A 21029-nucleotide genomic window follows, 5' to 3' on the forward strand; every position below is an offset into this window, starting at 1 on the left:
GTTAAGCAATTACTAATCTAGTTGAGTCAGAAATTATTAGTAATACCAAATAAAATAATAGTTAAGCTAATTCTACATTAACAAATAAAAATACCAAACTAACTTTCTTCCTCTTTACTAGAAACAATGCAGATTGATTGAAATGATGGTCGCATGATTCATGGATTACTAACTAAGTTAACGAACCTATGATGATTATACTGTTTGCCACTCTTAGCTAGGAATCTCCTCTCGGTCTCATCCTAAACTAAAGGATACCACCTAAGCTCTCCTCTTGGTCTCACTTAGGCATATAGTTCTCCTTTTGGTTTCACTATTTGACACAAATGTATCAAAGTCCTACACGATAGTCTTTTCTCGATCTTATCTATCTAGATCTTCCACTAGAGGCATCAATTATAGTGCAATATGCAATTTAATATGCTTGAATAAACAATGAATCAATGCATAGATAATAACTTAGTTAAGTAACCTATTCATCAATCAACCAATAAAATGATTCAACACATGATTAAAATTAAATTCAACATAAGCATTTTAACAAACACATGGTGGACATAAAATATAAAAGTTAAGGGTTGAGAAAATGATCCTTAATAGATAAATATCCAATGAAGCATGAAAATTTAATCCATCTCCATCCACAAGGTTCCAGCAAAAATGAAGAAACAAAAATACTAGAATAAAAAAAAAGAAAAAGAAGAAAAGAAGAAAAGAGAAAAGAAAAAAAAAACCTAAACTAAGAAAATAAGAGAAAAAAAATTATCTAATGCCTAACCTAATTTTCTACACTAGCCTCCCACATAGTTGATATAAGTTGGTATTTATAGGCAAAAGGTATTTAACTTAACATTAACAATTATACCCTTAAATGAAAAGTGACTTTTGTTTGGACAAAAAATTGCCCTTACAGTTTTTTATCCATCAGGCTTCGGTGTCGTGACACCCAAGCTTTGGCGTCGCAACACCCTTGTCAATTGACTTTAAGGGTTGCTTGGGAGCTTCAATGTCATGACCATGATCTTCTGGTGTCGCGACTTGGCACTCAGCCGACTTAGCTTCCTTAGTTTTGTGTCTAGGCTCAAGGTTGCGAATTTGCTGACTTAGCATCGCGACCATGGAGGTAGGTGTCACGACATCACTCCCTTAATGTCGCGACTTCTAAGATAGACCTCTTGAATTGCACTTTGCTGAACTCCAACTCCTTGAGTGGTGATGGAAGGTTGGCGTCGCGACACCAAGACAATGGTGTCGCAACCTTGGCCACAGTGGAGGCTTTTCTTCACATTTTTGCTTCAACCACATTCCTGCACAAGCTCAATTCAACCATTAAACATCCAATGTCATAAATTTGTCAATTTGGATCTAAAAAGAGGTAAAATAAAAGAAAAACTATCATTAACACAAAAAACCTAAGAATTGATAAAAAAACATTAAAAAGACTCATAAATTGCTTGAAAACAAACTCATTAAGTACTCGAGAGAGCCTAATTTGACATACCAAATTATGACAAATTAATTTCTATGTTTGAATATTCATCTCTTACGTTTTGATGTGTTTTTAGCTTGTGTTTTCTTTTATCAATGAATGAGTTTGTGGAAGTTTATGACCGTTGGGGATGAATTTTATCCCTTAGAAGCATTCATTTCTGGCTTAAAAACACTTGTAGAGCTTTGGGGTGTGGTAGCTTTCTTCAAAAATTTGACTATTGAGCTACAAGTATTGCACCCTAGCTGGAAGGGTGTGTGGTACTTGGGTGGAAGGGTGCTATACCTTTTGGAAAATGGTGCTATACCTTTGTGCCATTTTGTACACTGACTTTTAGGTACCGCACCTTTTGGCTAAGGTGTTGTACCTAGCTTAAAAAAACTTAAAAATTCTTTAAAATTATTTTTTTAAGCCTTAAATTTGTTTGAAAATGTTTGATAAAAATTTCAACCATATTTTCATTAAATGACTTGGAAAATATAATAAATAAAATTTATCTTAAATGTTGTTATATCAAAATCTTGGGACATAAAAACTAACAAAAATCATAAAAGAAGAGTTAATTGCACTAGACATCCCAAACTATGATTCTCATTCTAAATTGGTTGCCAAACTTCAAAATATTCTAATTGCATCCTCAAACTATCGATGTTTTATTAGTCAAGTGATTTTATTATTAAAATTGTTAATTTAATTGTTAACTTACATGCCAAATCTTAGTGGCATAATTTAAAATAAAAATTTTAAAGAAAAGTAAAACGTTGTCGCATTACTTTTAAAGTTAAAAATAAAACAAAAAAGATAGAGTGAACGATAAATCTTTTGTAAAAGTTTTGAAAACATCCAAAACCAAAATTTTTACAATATATTTATTTTTAATTTCGCATTTGAAACTATACCACATAATATCTAACGTCTTGTTTAACAATTAAATTGATGATTTTAATAATGGAAGGATCTTATTGATATAATTTCAATAGTTAGAGAATGTAATTAGAATGTTTTAAGTTTGGGGACTAGTTTAGAATAAAAGTTGTAGTTTGGGGATGTCTAGTGGCATTAACTCATAAAAGAATGATGAGAAAGTAAGATTTTCAAAACAAGAATGGTGGTTAAACCGGTCAGACCATCAATTTTTGGTTCGACCAATCTGACCAATTTTCCAAATTCAATTAAATAAATTATTTAAAAATTTTAAAAATAGAAAAAAAAAACTTGATTCAATCAATTTTTGGCTTGATTTAAATATTTTTGAGTGGTTTGCGAGGATCAATCAATTTAATCTCTCTTTGAACTAATACCCTTATTGATTCTTAGTCCGACTGACCAATCCGATCAGGTTCAAACAAGCGAAAATGTGAATAATATAGAATGAAAATAATAATGCTTACAAAAAATTCAAACATAAAAATAAAAAGATGGGTAAATTACTTAGTTGGTCACTCAATTTTTAGGGTAATTTCATTTTGGGTGACCAAAATGAAATCCTTGCAATTTCGTCAATAAACTTTTAGGGCGCTTTCATTTTAGTCACCCAACTGTTCATCGCTAATGGTGGTTAACTATACACGCCGCATCATGTTCACACTTTTATTTTGGTCAACCAACTTCTAGGTCACCTTCATTTTGATCACAAAAAAAAAAGAAAAAGAAAATCTCATTTCAATATTGAAATTTTAAACTTCAAAACATAAAAATAAATTAAATAAGTTGTTGAAATTTTTTTATCCATTGGTAATGTTAAATGATTTATCACTACAATAATGAAATTAATTAAATTAATCTCTTTCTAAATTTTAAAACTTTATTTTATGTTTTCATATTATTCGTAATGAAATCAACTTGATAACTCATATTTAATAATTAGTTACGAAATTTAACTTTTTTTTATTTTATAATCTCAAATATTTCATATTAAGCTAAAAACAAATAAATACAATTTAACAATTTTAAAAGCATTATTCTAGTTTCTACCACTTATTATTGGTATACGAATGAAGCCAGTATGCTATGATGGATATAGTAAACTAGTGCTATGAAATGTGCTAAAAATCAGGAAGACAAGCTCGCTCCCACTCACCACCACCACCATCACCACATTAGTCCAAATCCGCCGCCTTTCCACTATTTAGAAATTGAAATTGACCTTACATCCAGATCCACCTTCTTTCAAATAGACATGAATTTACCATCTTCTTATCTGAAATCGTTACTCCTATTCTCAACATAACCTTTTATGTTTTTCAGAATTACTGTTAATATCCACACCATGGGGGTCTCTTCTTCCCGACCTTTTCGTGCATACTAACGGTTTTGTTTTTTTGATTTAAAGGGTAAGAAGCTTTCAAATATTTTTTAAAAAATTAATTAAAGTTTTTTCTACTCAATTGAGTATTTAAACTTTTAAAAATGCCTTCATGCTTAAAAAAAGAAAAAGAAATTAAACTCATGCCTTTTTCTTAATACTTAATTGGGTTCTTGAACTATCAAAATGTATAAAAAAAAGCCCTTTAATAATTAATTTTAACAGTTGACCATTAAAGTTAACTATCCTTAATTTTTTTTAGTTAAAGCTACCCCTTGTTACAACCACGACATGAAATGTGGCAAAAAAATTATAAAAAAATAAAAATTAATAAAATATAAAAAATTATAAAAATTATAAAAAATAAAAAAAAACATAAAAACATAAAAAAATTGTAAAATTTTATAAATATCATAAAAAAATTATAAAATGCATCAAAAAAGATATTTAACCATTAACTTTAACCTTAACCGTCAAAGTTAATAACCCCAATTTTTTTTAGTTAAAGTCATCACGTGTTGCAACACAACGTGATATGTGGCGAAAAATTTTAAAAAATAAAAATCAATAAAAATTATAGAAAAATTATAAAGTACTTTTTTTGGTACGATAATTTTTATAATTTTTTAAAAGAATTTTATATTTCTTCACATTTTTTTATAATTTTCTTATGATTTTATAAAATTTTATAATTGTTTTCTATATTTCTATATATTTTATAATACTTTACAATATTTTTACAATATTTATATTTTTCTAATTTTTTAATAAATTTTTAATATTTTTAATTAAAATTTAATAATTTTATAACTTTTATTGAAATTTCTTTTTTTATCCTTTTTTTCTCACATGTCACACCGTTGTTGTGGCACGTGGTGACTTTAATTGAAAAAAAAATTAAGGGCTGTTAACTTTAATGGTCAACTATTAAAATTAATGGTCTAAGAGCTTTTTTGATGCATTTTGGCAATTCAAATACCCAATTGAGTGAAAAAAAAAGTAGGAGCTTAATTGCTTTTTTTGAAAAAGTTTGAGGATCTTTAATGCATTTTGAAATTTCAAGTACCCAATTAAGTGCAAAAAAAAGGCAGGGGCTTAATTGCTTTTTTAAAAAAGTTTGAGGGCTTTTTACATCCTTAAGCCTTTTTTCTTTCTTTCTAAAACTGAAATGATTTCATTAGCTTTTTTAATCGGGTTTATTTGATAATTACAGGGTAATTAGATGAATGTGTACTTATTATGGTAGTAATTACATTATTTTATAATTAAAAAAATAATTTACAATTATATTGTAATTTCATTTATCATATTTGATGGTAAAAATTGTAATTGCATTACTATATAATTTTGAATTCTAAAAAAATATTAATTATTAAAAAAATTATCAATTATACTTGAGAAAAAAATTTTCTAAACAAGTAACAAAGCCTAAAATCAAACCATTGTATATAATAGTTAGCCGAAGAAAGTATTCGACAATATAATTACTAATAAAATTAAAAAGAAAAATAAATATCTTATACAATTGTATCTAATTCCTAAAACAATCCATATTTGTTGTGTTATTTATTCTCTAACACTATACATATACTCATTGTCATCATTAATTGATTATTGACGAAGTATAAATAATTAATAATAATTACTATGTAATTTAATAACTATTTAGATTTTTTAGATTTTTTAAAAAATTAATAAAATAAAATAAATATATATCTTAAATGGTTAAAATATGTCATAGGTCCTTGTACTCTTCCTAAATTTAGAATTTAGTCATTGTACTTTTATTTGTAGAAATTTAGTCCCTTTACTTTTCAGATTTCAAAATTTAGGTCCAATTATTACCACCATTAAGATTATTTTGTTAAATTTAGGTTCATTGGAATATCATTTTTTGAGTTACATTGCTACTAAGTGAGTACTTTTTTATATTTTAAAATGTCACACCAACAAATTTAACAAAAAAATGTTTAATAGAGTTAACAATTGACTTGAGTTTTCAAATTTGGCAAGTAGGGACTAAAATTTGAAAATAAAAGTATATGGATTAAATTCTAAATTTAGGAAGAGTAGAAGGACCTATGGTATATTTCAACCATATTGAATCAAAATACAATTATTATTGTATAAAAATAACTTTTTAACTTACAATACCGTCAAACCTATAATTGCTCTCATAGTTAGTGTAATGGAGTCTGAAATTACACTCAATTTAGTGGGACACACTAATTACAAATCCAAGATCAAATAGGTTTAATACCTGCTGTATTTCCAATAATATTAGTTTTGTGGCTTTGAGAAAATTTTAGTGTTTAATAATGTAAATTTCAATGGAAAAGCTAGTGTATAATACCAAAAAGAAAAGCTTAACTATAGTGCAATGGAAACTATTGGTTTTCTTGGTAAGGAAAAAAGGAATGATAGATCAAAATTTAGCAATCAAATGTGGCTTGCTATCTTTTCAATTCCAATACTATATTTACATATAGAGTATGACTTTAAATAGGCAAATTTTACCAATTATGTAACAGCTTGGTTTAGACCCTAGTCGGGACAGTGGTTTTGGGACCATAAATTCGAGTCAGAATAATATTTTAATATTATTTTCTATGTTTACAACATGATATGTGATAGGTGTGAAAAATTTCGTATGAAAATTTTATCGTTTGTGTGCTTAATTTGATAAAAGGACTAAATCGCATAAATTGTAAAAGTAGTATGCTATAAGTTAAGAGTGTCTAATTGCTATGGCTTATTAAATGAAAGGTCCTTATGATGATATTAGACCATGGATAGTGGGAATGGACATAAATGACCATCCATTATATGTTATTATATGTTTTTTATTAAAGGTTAATAATGTAAATTAGGTAATAAGTTATAAAAGATAAAATAAAGAATAAAATTTCTTTTATCATCATCTTCCACCACCGAATATAGAGAAAAGAAACAACCATTGAAGCTTAATTAAGTTTGATCCTTGCATGATTTATTAGGTATGTGTTTTGAGCTCGATTTTTGATAATTTTTACGTTTTTGAGATCGTTGCTTTGTGTTTTATCAAGCCCATACCTCAATTTTAGAATTTGATTATGATTTTGAAATGTGTCATTGATGATTTTGTAAGCTTTGTGATGATAGTTGATGAAATATGAAAGATATGTGATAGATAAATATGTTCTGTATTTGGATTTTTGATGAATTTAAGCATTATGGGTTAAATTGTGAAAATGAGAAATTGAGGGGTTAAGATGTGAAATAAATGAAGTATATGGGTTGCTAGGGGCTCAATAAATATTCGGCCAAGCATGAGTACAAAGAAATTATGTGTATTTTGTGTATTTATGAATTAGGGACTAAAATGTCCAAAGGTGAAAATATGAGTACTAATTTGAAAAAAATGTCTAACTATGTGTTTATGGATTTATGTGAATGAAATGTGAGATTGAATAAGTGAATTTAAATGCATATAGATCAAGAAAGGAGAAATTCAGATCTAGACAGAGGCAAGAACAAAGTGCTCGATTGATCGACTAATATCTCCGTTGCTACGTCCGAGGTAAGTTCGGATATAATGCATATGGTTTTAAATAATGTTTAGATGAGATGAAAGAAATAGAAATGAGATTTTGAAATTTAGTATGTGAAATGTGGATCGAATATATGCGACACTAAGTGTGCGAATATCAAATAGCTACGACTACCAAAAATGGCACTGAATGTGCGAGACTAAAGCAGCGTTTGGCTAAATAATTGGCACTAAGTGTGCGATACTAAGCCAAATTTTGGTTTAACGTAAAGGCATTAAGTGTGTGATATTTTATAGCTTTGGCGAATTTGTTGGCACTAAGTGTGCGATGTCCTCGAACGTTAAAAGATGATCGAACAAATTAATACATTGAACGTTGAAGTGGTAAATGTAATAGATAAGTACGAGATGGTACAGGTATGTACAAAACCTATGTGGTTGATGATATTGTGTATGAGGTAGAAGCAAGAGTATGAGAATGAATGAATATGGTTGAATAAGTTGGAATGAATAGAAATAAATATACTTGCATGTGAGCTAAAAGAAATGGTATGAAATGAGTAATAGTTATGAATGAGATTGAGTAGTGATATGGATTGAACTATGTGTTAGCAAATATGTTACATAGCATTTTAAATGATGAGTTAAATGTATTATATTATGAACTTACTAAGCTCTAAGCTTACTGTGTGAAGTTTTCTTTGTTTTACAGTGTTATAAAGCTAGCTCGGATCCGGGGATCGTCAACGACTCAATCACACTATCAAACATCTATTTTGGTACCTTTTTGAAATGTATATACTAAATTATGGCATGTATAGACTAGAGAACTTGGGATTTGTTTTGAGAGGTGTAAATCTTGCCATGTGATACGACATGATATTAATTGTGATTATGGTTGATTTGTTGGTTATTGAGTCAAGCACAACATGTGAATTGGTGTAGTTATTAATTAGTAAATGGAATATGATGGTATAAATTCTGTAATTGTGAACAAAAAAATGGCTTTTGTTTTTAAGGTAATGTGCGCAAAATAGGATAGCATTAAAAGTATATTCGGCTATGTTGTAAGGTTACTATGCCGCATATGTGAAGGCATATTAAGTAGTGTAATATGATTTGATTAGTTTTAATATGAACAAGTGCAGAAGTTGTAATCATATATGCTTGAATGTATTAATGTATGCGAGTGAAATTGTAATGTAACAAGCTTTCTTATAATTTGATAAGTCGTATGCCATGAGTGAGATGTATGTATGATTCGAATATGTTATGAAAAAAGTTTATATTAATTGATAAAATTTTTAGAGCATAATTCGTATATGTGAAAGAGTTAAATAAGCATGTTTTGATTTTGTTTAGTTGTGTGTTTAATATGACTGAATGTGATTTATACGATTAATTCGATGGTTACTCTTGAAATTAAAAATTTATTATAATGAGTTATTACAACTTTGTGCATGATTTGAATTGAATGATTGTATTAAGTTGTGTTTTTGATCGGTAATACCTCGTAACCCTAATCCGATGACGGTTACAGGTTAGGGGTGTTACAAATTGCAACTTGAAAAGTTGGCAAGTTTAGGTACATAAGATTTACTCATTGGTTGATTACTGTCTAATTAACACCGTTCAAATTATCCTATCAAAATAAAGATATATAAAATAATCTAACAACTTTTCTAAACAAGTTGACAACTTGTTAGCTTGTATGAAAAGCTTTGGGATAGTCTGCAGCAATAAACTTTAAATCCCAATCCACAAGACAATTTACGCCTTGTGTATCTACGTGTCTTATTCAAATTTGGACAGTCCACCATATAGCCTTATTCAAATTTGAACACCAATTTCATTTCTTAGCTTCTTAAACCTCACTTTTCCAATAGGCTTGGTCAGAATGTTCGCCGATTGACTCTCTGTGCTGCAATGAACTAGATTCACTTCATTGCTTTATTCGATTTCCTTCATAAAATGATACTTGATCTTGAAGTGTTTTGTCTTCCCATGAAAGACACGGTTCTTCACAATTGCAATTACGAATTGATTGTCACACAAAATTTGCGCTGCTTTATCCTGTACAAGATTCAAGTCACTTAGAATTTTTCTCAACCAAATTGCTTGGTTGATTACTGTTGCTACTGTAGCTACATCCTCCGCCTCAGTTGTGGATTGAGCAATAGTTTGATACTTCTTGGAACTCTAGGAGAACACGTCAGAACCAAGTGTGAAGAGATATTAGAAGTGCTTCACATATCATCCACTGATCCTGTCCAATCACTATCAATGTAGTCAACAAGCTTCAACATATCCACCTTCATGAACCGAACACCAAAGTTGGCGGTCCCTTTGACGTATCTCAACACCCTCTTAGCAGCATTAAAATGTGATATATTGCAATAGTGCAGGAACCTTGATAATATACCTACCACATATATAATATCTGGTCATATTTTTGTTAAATACAACGAGCAATCAATAAGACTTCTATAATTCTTCTCATCGACCTTATCAAAATCTCTATTACTACTAAGCTTTTCTTTAAGTGCTATAGGTGTGCTTGTTGATTTGCACCTTTCTAGGAAAAACCTTTCCAAGATCTTCAAGGCAAAGCTTTGTTGATTGATGAATATCGCTTTCTCAACTTGTTGTACTCCCATGCCGAGGAAATTCCTCATTTTGCCAAAGTCTGACATCTCAAACATTTTCTCTATCTACTGCTTGAATTCCTTAACCTAATCATCACAACTCTCGATTACAAGTAGGTCATCAACATAGAAAGATACTATTAATGCTGTGACATTTTTAACCTTTTTCACATAAAGAGTTGGCTCATCGAGGCTTTTCTCAAATCCCAAATTTTGTAAGTGATCATCAATTCTTGCATACCAGGTCTTGGAGCCTGTTTTAGCTTGTATAAGGCTTTCTTAAGCTTATACACCTTATCTTCATTTCCTTTGACAATAAAACTAAGAGGCTACTCCACATAAATTTCTTCTTGTAAGTAGCTATTTAAAAATGATAACTTGACATCTAGATGATGGATCTTCATCCTATTTGGGCTACTAAAGCTAATAGCAATCTGGAGCAAAAGTATCAAGCCTTGCTACTGGAGTAAAAGTCTCCAAGTAATCGACATTGAATTGCTAATTGAAACCCTTCACAACCAACCTTGCCTTCAACCTGTTGAGTGAACCATCAACATTGAGCTTGGTTCTGAACACCCATTTAACACCAATAACTTTTTTATGTGATGGCCTATCAACAAGATCCCACGTCTAGTTCTTGTGAATCATGTTCAGATTAGCTCCGATTGTATCCATATAGCCTTATATTGTTTTAGCCTCTTCGAAGCTTGCAGGTTCGAGAACTGCAATATCGACCCTTTGATAGATTTCAACAATTGGACGCGTGCCCCTAGCTAGTATGTCATTAAAGTCTTTTTCTTCAGTTTGATCATTAGTAGGCTGTAACACCTATTCAAGCTCTCTTTGTGGGAGAATCTCATCTTCAGGAGCATCCCATTTCCATGTATTCTCTTCATCAAACATAACATCCCTACTCACCACAATTTTCTTAGAGAAAGGGTCATAGATCTTGTACCCCTTTTTATTGCTACTGTATCCAAGGAATATCCCAAGCTGTAATCTTCTCTCGAGTTTGCTTCTTTTCACATGTGGAACATGAACAAAACAAATACAACCAAATACTTTTAAGTGAGACACTGAAGGTTTGTACCCGAACCAAGCTTCAAATGGAATCTTCTCATTCACAGCCTTGGTTGGCAATCTGTTCAATAGATAGACTGAAGTGTTTATTGCCTCAACCCAAAATTCATTTGGCAGCTTGCTTTCAAACAACAGACACCTCACCATGTCTATTACAGTCTTGTTTTTCCTCACACACATACTCCATTTTACTGGGAAATGTAAATATTGGTGAGCTGGTGATGGATCTCACCTTCTTTACAATATCTTTCAAACTTGTTTGAAGTGTACCCGATTCCATTATCAGACCTGACCATCTTCATTTGCTATCGATCTGATTTTCAACTTGTACTTTAAACTTCCAAAAACCTTCAGCTACGTTAGTTTTTTGTTTCAAAAACTAAACCCAACAATACCTCGTGCAATCATCAATAAATAGAATGAAGTATCCACTGTCATTCAAAGAAGGTGTCTTCATGGGTTCGCATACATCATATTGGACCAAATGTAGTTTTTCGTTGGCACGCCAGGCTTTATTTTCTAGAAATGGAAGCCTCGCATGCTTTCCAATTTGTTAGACTTTGCAGATGCCATCTTGCTATTCAATTTTGGTCATATTCTCAACTAAATTTGTCTTGCACATTTGATTAAGGGACTTATAGTTAACATGTTCCAATCTTTTGTGCCAAAGATTTATTTCATCAACTGAAGTGGTGTAGGCACTTGAGGTTACAAAGTTTCAGTTCAGCCTAAAGCTTTTTTCCTTCATTAAAACTGTCACAACTTTCATCTCAATGAATCGAATATGGTGCAACCACTATATTTAAAAATAACAGAGTATTTGTTTTCAAACAATTGACCAATGCGAAGGAGATTATGATTATTTTAGGCACTAAAAGAACATTTGAAATTACTATTGTACCTGATGGTGTATTGATCAACACATCACCTTTGCCCTTAGCTTGAATGAGTTCGTCATTTCCAATCCTTACTTTAGAAATGCAGCTTTTATCAATATTTCTGAAGATGCTTTCCTCTGAGGTTATATGGTTGGTACATCCACTACCAATCAACCAACCCTTTATGACTCTACTTCTTAATACAAAACATGAAGCTGCGAACATTTGCTTCTCTTGAGCGTGGTTCCAATTAGCAGTTTAGGACTGAGCATTTATTGCTATGGTCTTTGCTATTGTGTCTGCATTTTGTTCTTGCATACTTTCTATATGTGGCCAAGCTGCTTGCAAGCTCTGTACTGTATATCTGGTCTAAACCAACAATATTTCTCCAAATGAGTGGTCTTCTTGCAGTGAGAGCGTGGCAGATTCTTCTTTTTCCACTGTCTCTCATTGGCTTATCTTTCTTGTCTATCCATCCTTTCTTTTCTTTGTAATCTCGAGCATTCCCTGTTTCTAGCTTGAAAGGCTCCTTCAACATGCTCCTCTTGCATTATTGCTCTCCTCTGTTCTTGAGCATAAAGGGCATTTATCAACTCTAATAGAGAGATCGTGGATAGGTCTCTCAAGTCTTTAAAAGATGATATTTTTTACTCATACCTCTTTGAAAGTGTTATGATGACTTTCTCAACTACCCTACTATCAACAAACTGATCTCCAAGCAATTTGATGTTGTTTACAACAACCATGATTCTGTCAGAATACTGTTTGGCAGTCTCTGACTCCTTCATCTTCAAGTTCCTAAAATCCCTCTTCAAGTTGATAATATGTTATTGCCTTGTATTCTCTGTACCTTGAAACTCTTCTTTCCACTTATCCCAAGCTTACTTTGGAGTCTTGTAGGCCATGATCCTAGTGAAGATCATATTAGAAACACTATTATGAAGACATAGCATTGATTTAAACTTCTTAGAGCAATTATCACTATAATGCTTGGTCTGTGCTATTGTTGGATTGGCTTTCAACGGTGGTGGCTCGACATCCGCATTTACAACCTCCCATAAGTGTTAAGGTTGTAGGTAAGTCTTTACCTTAACTACCCAAATATGGTAGTTTTCATCGTTAAAAACTGGTGGTGGAGGAGGTGTAAAACTAGCTAAAGACATTTTTACAGTAACAAAGAAAAAAATGGCCCTAAAAAATGATTGGCTCTAGATACCAATTGTTGATTTTTCTTTGTAAGGAAGAGAGGAAAGACAAATCAAAATTTAGCAATCAAATGTGACTTGCTATATTTTCAATTCTAGTACCATATTTACATACAAAGTATGACTTTAAATAGGATAATTTTACCAACTACAACTTGACAAATTGGCAAGTCTAGGTACATGGGATTTATTCATTGGCTGATTTCAGTCTAATCAACATCGTTCAAATTATCCTATCAAAATAAAGATAAATAAAATAATCTAAAAACTTTTCTAACCAATTTGACAACTTGTTAGCTTGAATGAAAGCTTTGGGATGGTCCATAGTTAAACCTCGATTCCCAACCCGCAAGACAATTTACGCCTTGTGTATCTGTGAGTCTTATTCAAATTTGGATAGTCCGTCAAATAGTTTGTCAATGGCTGTCGACCAAATAGCTTGTTCGCCAGATAACTAGCACCAATGTTGTCTGTCAAATGTGCAAGTTGTTGTATGATTGGCCATCTCACAACAGAAACAACAAAGCAAAGTTTTCTTTTTTAAAGTTCTGGTGTAGATTATGTATAGTTGTAATATATCCAGCTGAGACTTTCTCATACTTAGAGAAAATATTGTAGTAGTAGTAGTAGTAGTAGTAGTAGTAGAGTTAGCTGAAGCAATATAGAGAAGGATGAATACCACGAAGGAGATAAACATTGGGGAATCAGTGCTTGACATGGACCCTAAATCCACTATTGGTGACGGTGTTGAAGATGTTAGTACAAAACTCCGGTAAGGAAAAAACTCGAACACACGATCGGAACTCGAAAAGAAAAAGAAGAAATAGGACAGGCTCCAAGGCGTGTATCAAGCCACTATCTTTAAGGTTATATTTGCCCCCACTTATCTTCAGTGTGCAAACGAGTTCCAAGCAAATTAACCTCGAGGATACAACGAAGCCAATGACTATTTGCGTTTTGCACTGACGAGAATAGTCCACTATGCACTGAGTAATGTATAACAAAAACTCAATTTCTACAAAGGATTTCTGCAGCAATACTTTATAGAATAATCTAATAATATTAGAAAATGAAGGAAGAGAAGAAATAATATTAGAATTTGTTGATCTGATTTCCAAATGAAATCCTATTCCTATTTATAGGAATTTTCATGTCTCTTCATAGAGACATCTTTCAATAGGTGTCTTTATGAATAAATAAATAATAATAATTATTCATTTAATTTTGTAACTATTCAAATAATATTTTTTGAATAGTTATAATTCTTTTTTAAAAAATCAAATGATATAACTTTTGACCAATGACCAAAAGTTTTATCTTTTGATTAATTACACCCATTCATTTATAGTTATTGGGATACTATAAATATTTGAAAATATTCCAACAATCTCCCCCCAATTTCAAAATATTTAGATTTTGATATTCTTGGAAATCAATTTGCATAAATAAAGGTGTCTTACGATTGAACCTTCACTTAGTGAAAACATGTTAAAGTTAATCGAAATTGTATGGTAGACTAAGCTTTGAACCAACTATTCCATTTGATTAACTGAACACATCTCACACAATGATTTCAACATCAGTCAATGCATAGTATCTAGGGACACTATTATAGCCATGTGTCTATGTCCTCTTTTCATGAGTGCTGTCAGAGCCAAGCCCTTAAGCTCCTAGAAGCGGCCACACTTCCACTCACATAGGTAGATCCCATCAAAAGTGTTCCCGTAATTATAACACTTTAACATATTTATGTTATGGGTCCATTAAGAGTACATTACTCATCCTTCCCTTATCATTACGGGTACCTAGCACTTTAATCTTAGGATGGATTTATTTATAGTGCTAACAGTCACATACTAATGATGTACTTTGTCTCATTGAACTCAAGACTTGACGTTATACCAAGCGTTGAGTCGAGTTTCCATCATGGGTGACTCTAATTAATAGGCTTGAGTCCCATCCCTTTTGAGGTCCTTTTTACTGCATCTCTAGCAAGACTTTTTGTCAAAGGATCTGCCAAATTTTCACTTGACCTCATATAATTAATAGTGATCACTCCATCAGAGATTAATTGTCGGACATAACTATGTCTTAATCCAATGTGTCTAGACTTTCTATTATATACTTGGCTATATGCCTTTGCTAGAGTAGCCTCACTATCACAACGGATAGAAATAGGTGAAATTGGCTTAAGCCATAAAGGTACATCATAAAGCAAATTTCTTAACCATTCTGCTTCTTTAGATGCAGCGGCTAATGCAATAAATTCTGCTGCCATGGTGGAATCAGTAATACATGTTTGTTTCTTGGAACCCCAAGAAATGACTCCTCCACCAAGAATGAAGATCCACCCACTAGTAGATGCATGATCTTCCAAACTTGTAATCCAACTAGCATCCGAATACCCTTCTAAAACTGGAGGATATCCATTATAACACAATCCATAGTTAATAGTTTTCTTTAAGTACCTAAGTACTCTATTTAAAGCTTGCCAATGCAAACTACTTGGATTATTTGTGTATCTACTCAATTTTCCAATAGCATATGCAATATCTGGTCTTGTACAAGTCATTATGTACATAAGACAACCAATTAGACTTGCATATTTCAATTGATCAATTTTCCTAGCAGCATTAGATACTAATTTTAATTGAGGATCCATGGGTGTAGATGCTGGTATACAGTTGAAAAGATCAAACTTTTTAAGCACATTTTCAATGTAATGTGATTGTGATAAAGCTATAGTGCTTTCATCTCGGGTTATTTTAATCCCAAGAATAACATCTGCTACACCCATATCCTTCATAGCAAAGTTGTTTGACAAGAATTTCTTTGTGTTTTCTATTTGTTCCAAATCCGTGCCAAAAATGAGCATGTCATCTACATATAAGCAAATTATAACACCCTTTCCATTATCAAATTTACTATATATGCACTTATCGGATTCATTTATTTTATAGCCATTAGCTAAAACAACCTTGTCAAACTTTTGGTGCCATTGTTTTGGTGCTTGTTTAAGCCCATATAAAGATTTAACAAGCTTACATACCTTATGCTCTTGTCCTAGAACAACAAATCCTTCCGGTTGCTCCATGTACACTTCCTCTTCCAATTCACCATTTAAAAATGCAGTTTTAACATCCATTTGGTGAACAACCAAATTATATATAGAGGTAAGTGATATTAATAGTCTAATTGTAGCAATTCTTGCTATTGGAGCATAGGTATCAAAGTAATCAATACATTGTCTTTGTCTAAAACCTTTTGCTACCAACCTTGCTTTAAATTTATCAATGGTTCCATCGACCTTCATTTTCTTTTTGAAGATCCATTTACAACCTATTGGTTTGGAACCTGGTGGAAGATCAACTAAGATCCAAGTTTGATTTCCCATTATTGAATCCATTTCATCATTTATTGCTTCTTTCCAAAAAGCAGAGTCTTGAGATTTCACTGCTTCTTCAAATGTAATAGGATCAGATTCGGTATTATAACAATAAGGTATCTTATTGCATATACTTTCACCTTTTCCTTCTACAAGAAACATAATGAAATCTGGTCCAAAATCTTTGACCTTTTTAATCCTCTTACTTCTTCTTAATTCTTGACAAGATTCATCATTATTATCAATTTGTTTCAATGGAATCTCATTCTCATTTGAAGAATGAATCAATTGTTGTGGTTGTAATTGTCTTGATATAGAATTAAATCTATTTTCATCAAAAATAGCATCTCTTGATTCAATAACTGTATTAATTGAAATTGAATCATTTGGTTCAATTACTATGAACCTATATGCCTTGCTATTATGTGCATAACCTATAAATATGCATTCTATTCCTCTTTCACCTAACTTTTTACGTTTAGGTGTTGGAACTTTTACAATAGCTCTACAACCCCAAACCTTTAAATAATTAAGGTTTGGTTTCCTTTTCTTCCATTTTTCATAGGGGGTTATTTTAGTTTCCTTATTAGGAACTCTATTCAATATATGACAAGCTGTTAGAACAGCTTCTCCCCAAAAACCCTGTCCAAGACCTGAATATGATAACATTGAATTTACCATTTCAATCAAGACTCTATTTTTCCTTTCAACTACACCATTTTGTTGTGGTGTGTAAGGGGCTGAAACTTGATGGACAATTCCAGTGAGTTCAAAATAACTTGGATTATAGTATTCTCCACCTCTATCCGATCTTAAGCACTTGATAAATGATTCACACTGAAGTTCAACTTCAGATTTATAAACTTTAAATTTATCAAGCGCTTTATCTTTTGAATGCAATAAATATACATAACAATATCTAGAACAATCATCAATAAAAGTAACAAAATATTTCTTTCCACCTAATGTAAGAGTATTATGCAAGTCACATAAATCACTTTGTATCAAATCAAGCAATTTTGTTTTCCTTTTAACCTTAGGGAAAGGATTTCTTGTAATTTTAGTCAACATACAGGTATTGCATTTTTCAATATTATTATTAAAAACAGGAATTAAATCTAATTTATACATGTCATTCAATTTTCTATAATTCAAATGACCTAATCTATAATGCCACAAACAAAATGATTCAACCATATAAGCAGAAATAGTATTTTATTCTTATTAATAATATTAAGTTTGAACATGCTTTCATACATATACCCTTTTCCCACAAAAATTCCTCCCTTAGACAAAATAAACTTATCTGCCTCAAAAACAAGTTTGAAACCAAACTTATTCAACAGACTTCCAGACACTAAATTTTTCCTAACTTCTGGTACATAATATACATCATTTAAGGTTAAAACCTTTCCAGAAGTGAATTGTAGTTCAACAGACCCTTTGCCTTTAATTGTTGCGGTGGAAGAATTTCCCATGTACAAGACATTGTCATTTTCACATTGTGTGAACTTTGTGAACATGCTTTTGTCTTTGCACACATGTTTGGTTGCTCCGGTATCAATCCACCATGTATTATCATCTTGTGCCATATTAATTTCAGATATCATTGCAACGAACTTTTCGTTATTATCAGCCTTAGAAGATGATTTCTTCTTTAAAAATCGACATTCATTCTTGAAATGTCCCGGCTTTCCACAATGATAGCATGAGCCCTTTTGTTTCTTTTTGAACTTAGGTGCTCTATCAGCCTGATTGAACTTTCTTTTGAATGGTTTAGTAGTCTGTACTTCCTCCGTAACATGTACTTTGGCATTTTCAGAATTTAGGTTCTGATCTTGTTTTCGATACTCTTCTTCAATACGAAGATGATTTGCCAAAGCCTCAAGAGATATTTCCTCTTTCTTATGTTTTAGAATTTAAAGTCTTTCCAAGATGGAGGAAGTTTGTCTATTATAGAGGATACCACAATCATTTCATCCATTTTCATATCATATTGCTTAAATTGATTCAGCATCTTTTCAATATCACGAAATTGTTCCATAACAGAACGACCATCAACCATTTGATAATTATTGAAACGACTGACAAGAAATTTCTTACTTGTAACATCTTCGGTCATGTATCTTGCCTCCAATTTGTCCCATAATTCTTTAGCGGTGACGTCGTTTTGGTAGGTGTCGAACAAACCATCAGATAAACCATTCAATATGTGGCCCATGCACATGTAATCAGCATTGTCCCATTTTTTTCTTTCTCGGGTTGCAGCAATAGATTCGTTTTCATTCTCTTCAAGTCTTGGAGTATCCAAAACATAAGCAATCTTCAAAGTTGATAACAAAAAGTGCATCTTTTTCTGCCATCGTCGAAAATTGCCACCATCAAAACGATCAAGTTTAACAAAGTTGGAAGCCAACTCCCTTAGTGTTCCACTTTCATGTGTTGTGGTAGTCATCATGAAATATAACCTTAAAATTGTTAGTACAAAACTCCGGTAAGGAAAAAACTCGAACACACGATCGGAACTCGAAAAGAAAAAGAAGAAATAGGACAGGCTCCAAGGCGTGTATCAAGCCACTATCTTTAAGGTTATATTCGCCCCCACTTATCTTCAGTGTGCAAACGAGTTCCAAGCAAATTAACCTCGAGGATACAACGAAGCCAATGACTATTTGCGTTTTGCACTGACGAGAATAGTCCACTATGCACTGAGTAATGTATAACAAAAACTCAATTTCTACAAAGGATTTCTGCAGCAATACTTTATAGAATAATCTAATAATATTAGAAAATGAAGGAAGAGAAGAAATAATATTAGAATTTGTTGATCTGATTTCCAAATGAAATCCCATTCCTATTTATAGGAATTTTCATGTCTCTTCATAGAGACGTCTTTCAATAGGTGTCTTTATGAATAAATAAATAATAATAATTATTCATTTAATTTTGTAACTATTCAAATAATATTTTTTGAATAGTTATAATTCTTTTTTAAAAAATCAAATGATATAACTTTTGACCAATGACCAAAAGTTTTATCTTTTGATTAATTACACCCATTCATTTATAGTTATTGGGATACTATAAATATTTGAAAATATTCCAACAGAAGATGTTTACGCTGAGGATTTTGGCACTGAAGACCACCTCGTCACCCTTTGGACTTACTCTGTAGCCAGGTCAAAACCTTTGCTTTCCGTTTTAGTGTGTTTTCACATGTTATCAAACAACATTTGATTTGATTTACTTAAAGTTTACTATTGTAATATAAATGTAATGATCATTAAAACAGTTAAGAAAAAAAGGGTTCTGAATTTTAAGTGATGGGTACTATGATTCTATGTTGCGGTGGATATTCATTGTTGAGGGATCCTCGCCATAACAAAGGGCTTGCATTTACTGAGACAGAGAGGGATTCTCACTACTTGCGTGGTTTACTCCCTCCTGCTGTAGTCACTCAACAACTTCAGGTTTAACTAATTGTAATACCTGTTTTATGTATGTGTGTTTTTAAAAAGGAATTTAAATTTAATGCTTGTGTAATTTTTGTAAAAACCAGGAGAAGAAACTGATGAATAGTATCAGGAACTATCAAGTTCCACTGCAAAAGTATATGGCCATGATGGAGCTTCAGGTCTCCCTTTGGCCTCTAATTATTCACTTCAGACTTCGAGCTGCATTTATTTTCTAATAATTGCAAATGAACCTTTGTTTTCATTGTTAACAGAAAAGAAATAAAAGACTATTTTACTAGCTTTTAATTGACAATGTTGAGGAGAAGTTTGAAAGAGAAGTATGTATGACTATGAATGATTCTTTTCCGTTATATAAATTAAAACCTTCTAGTGGATTGACTCTGATTCAACCTGCTAATATTGTGCAAGGGAAAAGTTCTTGATGCCTTGAAGAACTGGCCTGAAAGGAGCATTCAAGTTATTGTTGTGATTGCTGGTGAGCGTATTTTGGGGCTTGGGGATCTTGGTTGTTAGGTAAATTATGTTTAACACCATTTCTTTCAATTTTAGGCATTACTTAATTTGCAACTTTGGGATTATATGTATATTAATAAAGAATAGCTATTCTGGGTGTGATTCTGTTGGGAATTTAGGTGATGGGAATTCCAGCAAGGAAATTGTCTTTATACACAAAACTCGGAGGGGTTCGTCCTTCAGCATTAAGCATTTTCGATATGGCAATTTTCATGGTTTTCTTTATTGCTTAAGATCTTAAACTAAAAATTTTCACGGTCAAAGAAGTAGAAGTGAAGCTTGAATATTGATAGCAATTATAGTAAGGATGCCATAAATATAATAACTCTGAACCTCTTGACTATTATAATGGTTGATTGATTCTGCTTGATAGTGTTTGCCTGTGACCATTGATGTGGGGACAAATAATGAGGTATTGTTGAAGGATGAGTTCTACATTGGGCTTAGACAAAGAAGGGCAATTGGGTAGGTTGGTGGATTTTAGTAGCATAATTGCTAAGAACATAACTTATCTTACATTGAGG

General features: G+C 31.7%; 1 pseudogene; it reads left to right on the forward strand.

Annotated features, from left to right (window-relative positions):
* Positions 1-13802: 13802 nt before the first annotated feature.
* LOC121218376 (NADP-dependent malic enzyme-like) lies at positions 13803-20505 on the forward strand (annotated as a pseudogene).
* Positions 20506-21029: the final 524 nt, after the last annotated feature.

Source organism: Gossypium hirsutum, chromosome D06 (genome assembly GCF_007990345.1).
Source record: "Gossypium hirsutum isolate 1008001.06 chromosome D06, Gossypium_hirsutum_v2.1, whole genome shotgun sequence".
NCBI classification, from domain to species: Eukaryota; Viridiplantae; Streptophyta; class Magnoliopsida; order Malvales; family Malvaceae; genus Gossypium; species Gossypium hirsutum.